The following is a 10,317-nucleotide window of genomic DNA, read 5'->3' on the forward strand; positions in this document are numbered from 1 at the left end:
CTTGTGGTGCAGCGCTTCTTGCGCACCTACCAGGGGATGAGCGAGCTGCTGCAGGATGCCCGGGCGGTGGTACGCTTTTTCCGCCTGTCAGCCACTGCCTCTGCACTCTTGTCCACCTTACAGCAGCAGTATGGAAGGCCACAACACCGGATGAAAATCGACATGCCAGTTCGCTGGAATTCGACTCTGGCCATGTTGGAGCGGCTGTGTCAGCACAGGCTGGCTCTTAGGGCCTACATGCTAGACCCAAGTGTCCCCAGCAACCAGCAAGTCCCCATGATTACTGCCACTCAGTGGACACTGATGCAGCAAGTATGCCTGGTGCTGAGTCCCTTCCTGGAGGCAACCAAGATGGTCAGTGAGGAGCGGGCCTCTGTGTGCCAGTGGGTGCCCTTGGTTTGTCTACTGGAGCAGGCAATGGACAATTTAATTGAGCGTGGGGATGAAGCCCTGAGGCAGTTGGAAGAACAGGAGCAGATGGCAGCACAGTCCAGCTCAGAGGAGGGCTCACAGCAGGTAGTGGAAGAGTTGGAGGTCCCTAACCTGAATGAGGAGGAGGAGGAGGAGCAGAGTGCAGCAGGCGTTGTACGTGGATGGCGGTTTGAGGAGGACAACGACATGGCACAGGAAGAGGACAGGCATGCGTTATGGGACAATGGCGAGGACGAGGAAGATCTTGCTGGCAGGGCCCACTTGTTTCCCATGGCTGTGCACATGTTGCGCTGCCTTCGCAGGGACCCCCGGGTGATCCAGATGCGTTCAAGGGAGGACATCTGATTTACCTTGATGCTTGATCCCCGTCTGAAGGGGAAGCTGGGAGACTTAATGACGCCATCCACCACCGAGCAACGCACAAGGGAGTTGAAGGAGGCCCTTGTGCGCAGACTACTGGAAGCATTCCCCCAGCATTCCACCCCCACTGTAACTGCTCTGCCAAGCCAGCAAGAGGTGCCTGCCATTGCCACTAGCAGCACAACAACAACCACCAGCAGCAGCAGCAGCAACTGGCGCCCCGGAGACCTGAAGAGCCTAAGCAAGAGCCTGTATGCAGTGCAGCAGCCCAGAACAGAGGTGCCCGCCACAGCATCCACCACCAACCAGCACAAGCAACGACTGACCACCATGGTGTCTGACTATATGGGGTCATCCAGCGGCCTCAATGACACCGACAGCCCCGTGGACCCCTTGGAGTACTGGGTCAAGAGACTGGACATCTGGAGCGAGCTTTCCCAGTACGCCTTGGAACTCCTATCCTGCCCTCCTTCCAGTGTCCTCTCAGAGAGATGCTTTAGTGCGGCCGGTGGCGTGGTCACAGAGAAGCGCTCTCGGCTCTCCCACGCCTCTGTGGACAAACTCACCTTCCTGAAAATCAACCAGGCTTGGGTGGAAGGTGAGTTCCTGGCCCCTATTGTCGGACACAGGGGGACATGAAGTGGCTGCTGCATGTGCTGTTGTTAACTATGCCTGCCTTTATAAAGACATTTACTACCTGCCTAGTGCCTACCTTGGTTAATTTTTTGGTGTTATGGTACTACTACCAGTAAGTTGCCATGGTCCTCCTTCTGAGCTGCTGAACTGACCGCCCGCTTTGTCCTCCTGACTCAGTCGCTACTACACTCTGCGTTCACACTGCCCGGGTCGCCGGGTGCATTTAATTTTTTGGCCAGCACTATGACGCTGTGCTACTACTACTGTGCTGCTGCTGCTGAACTGACCGCCCGCTTTGTCTTCCTGACTCAGTCGCTACTACACTCTGCGTTCACACTGCCCGGGTCACCGGGTGCATTTAATTTTTTGGCCAGCACTATGACGCTGTGCTGCTACTACTACCACCAGTATGTTGCTGTGGTCCTTCTGTGCTGCTGAACTGACCGCCCGCATAGTCCTTCTCCTGACTCAGTCGCTACCACCACTGCACTCTGCGTTCACACTGCCCGTGTCCACTGACAACTCTGCTGCGATGTCATTGCTAATTGCTGCAAAAAAAAAAAAAAAAAATTACAAAAACCTCTCTGGAGCCTTTTTGCCGTCAGCCACTCATCCTCCTCCAGCGGTACCTTCGCCGCCAAGTGCCATTGGAACTCGCCTTCACCTCTTTGACTGCTTAACGCGTATATCCCTTTTTAAAACCACTTATTACCAATTAATAGCCCCATTTAAAGTGTTGATTTCACTTTAAAATCCATTTTCTCTAGAAAAAAATTTTGGGGGGGAATTTTTTATGTTGAAGTTATGTTGCCCCTTATCACCTCGATAATCCATGCTATTTGGGGGACTGTAGCATGTATGGGGGCTTTGTTATTAACGTTAAAAGAAAATCCGCCTCCGGGCGTGAATCCGCGCGTGATTACGCCATTCACGGGAAAAAATCCGCGTGGTTGCGTGGACGCGGACGAAAATCCTCATGCGGCGGGGCCGAATGCGGATTTTTTTTTGCAACCACGCGGATTTCCGAATTCGTGGATGAGGCACATCCGAGCATCCCTGGGTTTAGTATTACGTGTAAGGTTATTCCTGCAGTCAGCAGAAACTGAGTGAGGTAAGGTGGTTTTGGGGTAGCTCAACTAGAAGTAAACTACACCATAAAAGAATGTTAATTTCCAATGGGTTGAACTAATGATTCAAATGGGTCAAACCAATCAGGCTTATTTAATTCACTGTTCCCACCTAAAAGTGTTATGTATTCTTTACATGTTCTGCAAATAATTAATTAACCCTTAGACTGCCACGGACAACTACTGTATGTTTCGGCGGATAAGATGCTCCGAAATATAAGTTGCACCTCGGTTTAGAGGCCAAAAAAACGGAATTTTTTAATACTGTACCTGGTGCGTCCATGTTCCAGGAGCGTCTTCTAGATGTTTTCCTCCAATTATTGTGTCCCCAACGTGTGTCCTGTGTGTCACCCGTTTGTCCTCTGCTTCCCCATGTATCTCCCACTCCACTGTGTAGCCGCTAGAATCAGCAGCGGGGCTCACCTAATACAAGGATGATCACAGACCTCACGGACCTCTCCTCTCCTTCATGGCTCCCCTAATGCCAGGCTTCTGCTGATTGCATCATTACATGTGACCGGCACTAGAGACGCAGTGAAGGAGAGGAGAGGTCTGTGATTGCAGCTGTGTCTCTGGATTAGGTGAGCAGCGCTGCTGATTTCAAAGCCCCATACACACGCTCAACAGCGGTCTTTTATGCTTTCACAACTTTTGTTATGAAACAAGTTGAAACAACTAAAAAAAAAGTCTCTTGCTATTGTTCAAAGAGCTGATTAAACTGATAAAAAGTCAATCCAACTGTTGGATTGACTCCTTATCAGTCTTATTAGCTGTTTGAACAATAGCAAAATACTTTTTTTTTAGTTGTTTCAACTTGTTTCACAACAAAAGTTGTGAAAGCATAAAAGACCGCTGTTGAGCGTGTGTATGGGGCTTTAGAATCAGCAGCGCCGCTCACCTAATCCAGAGGCACAGCTGCAATCACAGACCTCTCCTCTCCTACACTGCGTCTCTAGTGCCGGTCACATGTAATAATGCAATCAGCAGAAGCCTGGCATTAGGGGAGCCATGAAGGAGAGGAGAGGTCCATGAGGTCTGTGATCATCCTTGGATTAGGTGAGTCCCGCTGCTGATTCTAGCGGCTATACATGGAGGAGGAGGAGACACACAGGGGATAGTACAGGGAGTCCCCAACATTGTGGTGGGTCGACGGTTTGCACCAGCGGGCGTTCAGATGTCGGGGACACCCTGTATTTGGCATATTAGATGCATGGACTTTTTCTCCCCAAGTGCGTTTTATATGCCAAAAAATATGGTATAGGTGCTCTGTCTTTTTGCATCCATATGCTGCCGAGGTTTAAAGGTATTTTAGTACAAAACTACGTCCGTCTGCAGCGGACGTCTCCATATTCCTGTTGTTTGTGCATTTATAGTGCATTTTACGTGTTTTCTGTGCGTTTGCGTTTTGCATTGTTTTCCCGCAAATGCCTTTTTCTTAATTTTGCGTGCGTTTTAATGTGTTTGCATATATAAATCGCATATGGGTTCTGTATGCGTTTTGCATGCTTTTTTTATGCATTTTATGCAAATCACTAGGAAGTGCAAGACACATAGAAAACGCACTAAAACGCAATACCTCTGAGTTACCATTGACTTTCATCGTGTGCGTTTTTGAAAAAATATGCAACAAAACCGGTGTTTTTAAAAACGCACATTGCACAATGCAAGCTTATGCGTTTTTTTTTCATGCAGCCCATTGACTTGCATTATGTGCGTTTTCGCTGCATTCTCCGCAACGCAAGCCTTTCTGCCTAGTGTGTTCCCAGCTTGAATCAAAATAATTCAAACATAGATGGCACTGGCATTTAGTTAAAAAAAAAAAAAAACTGGCAGTCTAAAGGTGGATGTATGTAATGTAAAATCAATGCTTTGTAAGTCTGTGGAAGAGGTTTCACGTTTGTCAGATCCTTTCACCAACCATTAAAATGCCCATTATGCTGCTAAGAATAAAATGAAGTCTATAACATTTTTCTTCAAGGTTTCCTGTTTAGTTGCTGCCAATCGAATATGCTGCTCAGATCCAACACTATGATATTCCTGACATATGCTAGCTACTAGCTTCTTAAATAGAGTGACCATATTTTTGTGGGTCCAACCTGGGACGGGGAGGGGGGCGTGGGGGGGGGGGGGGGCGGCGCGCACAGCGCGCCACGGCGAAAAGCGGGAAGGAGTGAGGAGCGTGCAGCGACGAAGACTGGGAGAGGGGGGCTGCGGCGCGCGCAGCGCGCCGCGCCGAAAAAATGGGCGTGGTCATGACATTGTATGGGCGGAGCTAACTTAATGATGTAACAGCGAGGCATAAGAAAGCAGTGTTTACGCCATGATGTGGACAAATGAGACTTTGTAGTTTGTATCATGGGTGTGCAGAAACTGTGTGATGCTAATAGTATACCGTAACCACAAAGCAGCAAACATAGCCATCTATGACCATTAAATAATAAATGCAGTAACAGTTACCCCGGACACCAGAAAATAAACGCAATAGGCAACATGTCAGTATAAAATAAATGCAATGCGGGCAAACATGTCAGTACAAAATAAACGCAATGCGGGCAAACATTTCACCAGAAAATAAACACAATGCAGGCAAACATTTCACCAGAAAATAAACGCAATGCGGGCAAACATGTCAGTACAAAATAAACGCAATGCGGGCAACATGTCAGTACAAAATAAACGCAATGCGGGCAAACATTTCACCAGACAATAAACGCAATGCGGGCAAACATGTCAGTTAAAAATAAACGCAATGCGGGCAACATGTCGGTACAAAATAAACGCAATGCGGGCAAACATTTCACCAGAAAAGAAACGCAATGCGGGCAAACATTTCACCAGAAAAGAAACGCAATGCGGGCAAACATTTCACCAGAAAAGAAACGCACTGCGGGCAAACATTTCACCAGAAAAGAAACGCACTGTGGGCAAACATTTCACCAGAAAAGAAACGCACTGCGGGCAAACATTTCACCAGAAAAGAAACGCACTGCGGCCAAACATTTCACCAGAAAAGAAACGCACTGCGGCCAAACATTTCACCAGAAAAGAAACGCACTGCGGCCAAACATTTCACCAGAAAAGAAACGCAATGCGGGCAAACATTTCACCAGAAAAGAAACGCACTGCGGCCAAACATTTCACCAGAAAAGAAACGCACTGCGGGCAAACATTTCACCAGAAAAGAAACAATGTGGGCAAACATTTCACCTGGAAAAGAAACAATGCGGGCAAACATTTCACCTGGAAAAGAAACAATGCGGGCAAACATTTCACCTGGAAAAGAAACAATGCGGGCAAACATTTCACCTGGAAAAGAAACAATGCGGGCAAACATTTCACCAGAAAAGAAACAATGCGGGCAAACATTTCACCTGGAAAAGAAAGCATTTACTCACCTGGCAGAAGTGTCCGGCCTCTGGCGCGCTGCTCCGTCCCGGGACCGTCTTGTTCCTCCTGCTCTGGTCTCCCGCGCTGACAGGGCTACGGCAAGATGGCGCCCGAAGCCCTGTACTAGTGACACAAATAGGTCTCCAGTACAGGGCTCCGGCAGCCATCTTGCCGTAGCCCTGCTCGCCTGCTGGTGTCGGAAACAGACACCGGAAGAGGAGGCTGGAGCGGGGCTGCGGGCAATGAACTGGCACGGCGTCTATAGACGCCGCTGCCAGTTCACTGAGGAGAGAGTGGCCAGAGTCCCGAGGCCGGGACGTCCCGCTGCTTAAAGCGGGACGTTTCCCGGGACCTCATTAAGCCTGGGACAGCGGACCCCGAATCCGGGACGTGTCCCGGGCAATCCGGGACGTCTGGTCACTCTACCTTAAAGGATACCTGAAGTGACATGTGACATAAACATGTGTCTGTACAGTGCCAAGCACACAAATAACTATGCAGTGTTTCCTTTTTTTCTTTCTCTGTCTGAAAGAGTTACGGTAAATATCAGGTATGTAAATGGCTGACTCAGTCCTGACTTGTTAGAGTTGCGCTTGATTACTGGATCTAATGAAGCACTGCAGTCCAGACAAGAAGTAGTAACAGGAACTTGGTTTTACTTAAACTTGGATTCAGCAACATACAGCAAGATCACCTAACATGGTGTCAGGCTAAAACACACTCAGTGTACACACACAGGAAGCACTGGACACACCTAAAAGAAACATAGAGAGATAACCATAGACATCACTGTAGTGGCATCACCAGCAATGACATCTAGTGTCCAGAATATAAACTGCAGTCAGTTCTTATTTAGACTAAGCTGCAGTTTTGTTGAATTTCTCCAACACCCCTTCTCAACAGCTAAGGCTTAGTCTGTTAAATGCATCTTCTTTGTAAGCCTTGAATGTCTTTCAGCTGTCAGAGGCTTTGTAAGGATATCTGCTGTCATATCCTCGGTTGGGCAATAAAGTAACTCAAGGAATCCCTGTTCCTGAAGATCCCTGAGAAAGTGGAACTTCACATCGATGTGTTTGGTTCTTGAGTTAACTCTTTCCATTTGTGCAAGTGCAATGCATCCTTGGTTGTCCTCAAAGATTTGTGTTGGTACCAATTGTGGTTGACCCAAGTCTGTTAGTAATTGTCTCAGCCATATAACTTCTTGACTTGCCTGGGCTGCTGCAACGTACTCTGCTTCAGTGGAGGACAGAGTAACAGAAAGCTGTTTTCTACTAGTCCAGCTGATGACACCTCCCGACAAAAAGAATAAGTAACCACTGGAAGACTTTCTGTCATTGGTGTCTCCTGCCCAGTCGGCATCCACAAATCCAGTTAAGGTGCACTCATCACTTGCTGGTAACTTTAGTTTGTAACATAGAGTTCCTTTAAGATGGCGAATGATTCGCTTCACAGCATTCCAGTCCATCTGGCTTGGCTTTGAAACCTTTCTACATAAGATTCCAACAGTTGCTGCGATGTCAGGCCTTGTAGCAGTTATAAGGTACAACAATTTCCCTATTGTTTGCCTGTATTGAGTGTTAGTTGGTAAAAGGTTATCTTGGCTGTTCATCTCCTTTAGGTAGTTGGTTTCCATAGGAGACTTTACTGGTTTGGCATCTTCCATTCCACATGTTTGAATTATATCTTGTATTTTGTGTTCTTGGTTCAGAAGGAAGCTCCCATCTTCCTCTCTCTCAATCTGAATGCCGAGGTAATTGTTTATGTCGCCAAGATCTTTGGTCTCAAAGTGCCTATTCAGATTCTTCAGTACCTCCGCTTTATCCCCTTCTTGCTCAAAACAAATCAGGATATCATCAACATAAATTAGCAGGTAGATCCATCTGTTTGCCAATTTCTTTGTGTATAGGCAGGGGTCTGCTTTGCTCCTTTGGAAGTCCTGATGTGTAAGCACTTTGTTTATCTTTATGTTCCATGCTCTGGCTGCTTGTTTCAGGCCATATATGCTTCTATGAAGTTTGCACACTAGGTCAGGCCTTTGTTCGTCTTTGAACCTGGTGGTTGTTCCATATATATTTCTTCTGCTAACTCACCGTGTAGGAAGGCAGTCTTCACATCAAAATGTCTCACTTCCATTTTCTTTTTCGCTGCTACTGCTAGCAAAGTTCTTATTGTGGCATATTTGACTACTGGAGCAAATGTCATATCATAGTCATCTCCGTGTTTTTGAGAGTATCCCTTGGCTACCAGTCTCGCTTTGTATCGTTCAATCGTTCCATCTGCATTGTACTTCAATTTAAAAGTCCATTTACAACCAATGACTTTCCTTTCAGGTGGAAGTTCTGTAAGTGTCCATGTTTTAGTGTCATTCATGGATCGTATCTCTTCCTCAGCAGCTTTCATCCATTTACTGGCTTCCCCTTCTGGAACTTGAGAAATTTCTTCCCAGGTTGCAGGTCCACTGACTGTGGCGGTGCTTGCCTTGTAAGACAGACGTACGGGTGCCTTACCTTTGTTTTCTCTTGTTGATCGCCGCAGTCCTGTGTCTGAATCTGCTGGTAACTGCTGTTCAGTATTGTTGTAGTTTGCACTCACTTCAACTGTTTGTTCAGTACTCATGGTGATGGGATGGTCAGTGTCAATCTTCTCTTCTGCTCTTGCATTCTCTATTGTCATTACATCATCTCTTGCATCTTCAAGAAAAGTTACACTGTTGCTAATGGTAATCTTGTCTGTTTTGGGATTTAGGATTCTGTAGCCCTTGACATTGTCACTATATCCAACAAAAACACCTTCAAATGCTCTGTTTTGTAGTTTGGTGCGTTTCTCTTCAGGAATGTAGATGAATGCTTTGCATCCAAAAACTTTTAAGTGGTTTACGCATGGTTTCGCATTGTGCCACATCTCATATGGAGTTTTCTCCACTGTTCTGGAAAAAAGTCTGTTCTGTAAATATGTGGCTGTCATTGCTGCCTCACCCCAGTATTTTTGTGGTAGTCCAGAGTCTGTCAGCATACATCTGATCATTTCAGTTAGAGTTCTGTTCTTCCTTTCAGCTACCCCATTCTGCTCTGGAGTGTATGGGACTGTCTTTTGATGCTCTATTCCATTCAGCTTCAAATACTCTTGTATTTTATGTCCTGTAAATTCACCTCCATTATCAGTCCGAAGTATGAGGGGCTTTCTTTGAAACTTGTTACTGGCCTTTGTTATGTAGTCTTGTAATTTTTCAAAAACTTCACTTTTGTGTTGCATTAGGTAAGTGACTATGTATCTTGAATAGTCATCTATAAAGGTCACTATGTATCTGTTGCCTCCAGATGTAGGTGGGTTAAGGGGACCACATACATCACTGTGTACTAGATCAAGTGGTCTTGAAGCATTGTTCTGACTAGTAGCTTGGGGAAGTGTTGCTCTTGTAGCTTTGGACTTTATGCAACATTCACGCTTAATGGTAACTGAGCATGGGGATACTGTTAAAGAGAAACTCCAACCAAGAATTGAACTTTATCCCAATCAGTAGCTGATACCCCCTTTTACATGAGAAATAGAATGATTTTCACAAACAGACCATCAGGGGGCGCTGTGTGACTAATTTTGTGCTGAAACCCCTCCTACAAGAGGCTCTGAATACCGTGGTACTCCTGGCAAACTGCCACAATGTAACAAGGCTCACAGACAGGAAATGGCTGTTTACAGCTGTCTAACAGCTAGAAACAGCTAAATAACCTGCCCACAGTAACAATGTCACCATGTAATAAATGTCAGAATGTGAATCTGGGATAGGAAAGATTTTACAATGAGCAAACACTGACTAAATCATTTATACATAATTATTGTAAAAATGAAGCACTTTTTTTATTACATTATTTTCACTGGAGTTCCTCTTTAAGTCCTTTGCCAGATTCCTCTTTTGTAGTTCTTGTATGCTTTCTGGGTGTCTGTGACCTAGTCGCCTGTGCCATATGTGTATACAGTCATTGTGCTTGTGTGTACGTAGTCTCACCTGTTGCTTCACTGTGTTGAGGTGATACAGATGGTCGTCCAGCTTGGCATATGCTATTGTCTGCTTGCCGTTCAGGATAAAACATTTGTCATCTTGGAACATAACAGTGAGTCCTCTGGCTGTTAAACGCTTCACAGATAAGAGTCCTCCTTCTTTCACAGGTATGGTTAAATTGTGTCCTTCATCATCATCACATACGAGGGTCTCATGACCATATTCTTCTGCATGTATTTTGCTTCCATCTGCGAGAGAAATAATTCCTTTGTTATTCCTATCAAGTTCGGTAAAGAAACTTCTATCACTGGTCATGTGGGTGGTTGCCCCTGAGTCGATGCACCAGCCTTCACATTTATTGTTATCTGTCGCTTTAAA

Source organism: Hyperolius riggenbachi, chromosome 3 (genome assembly GCF_040937935.1).
Source record: "Hyperolius riggenbachi isolate aHypRig1 chromosome 3, aHypRig1.pri, whole genome shotgun sequence".
Taxonomy (NCBI): Eukaryota; Metazoa; Chordata; class Amphibia; order Anura; family Hyperoliidae; genus Hyperolius; species Hyperolius riggenbachi.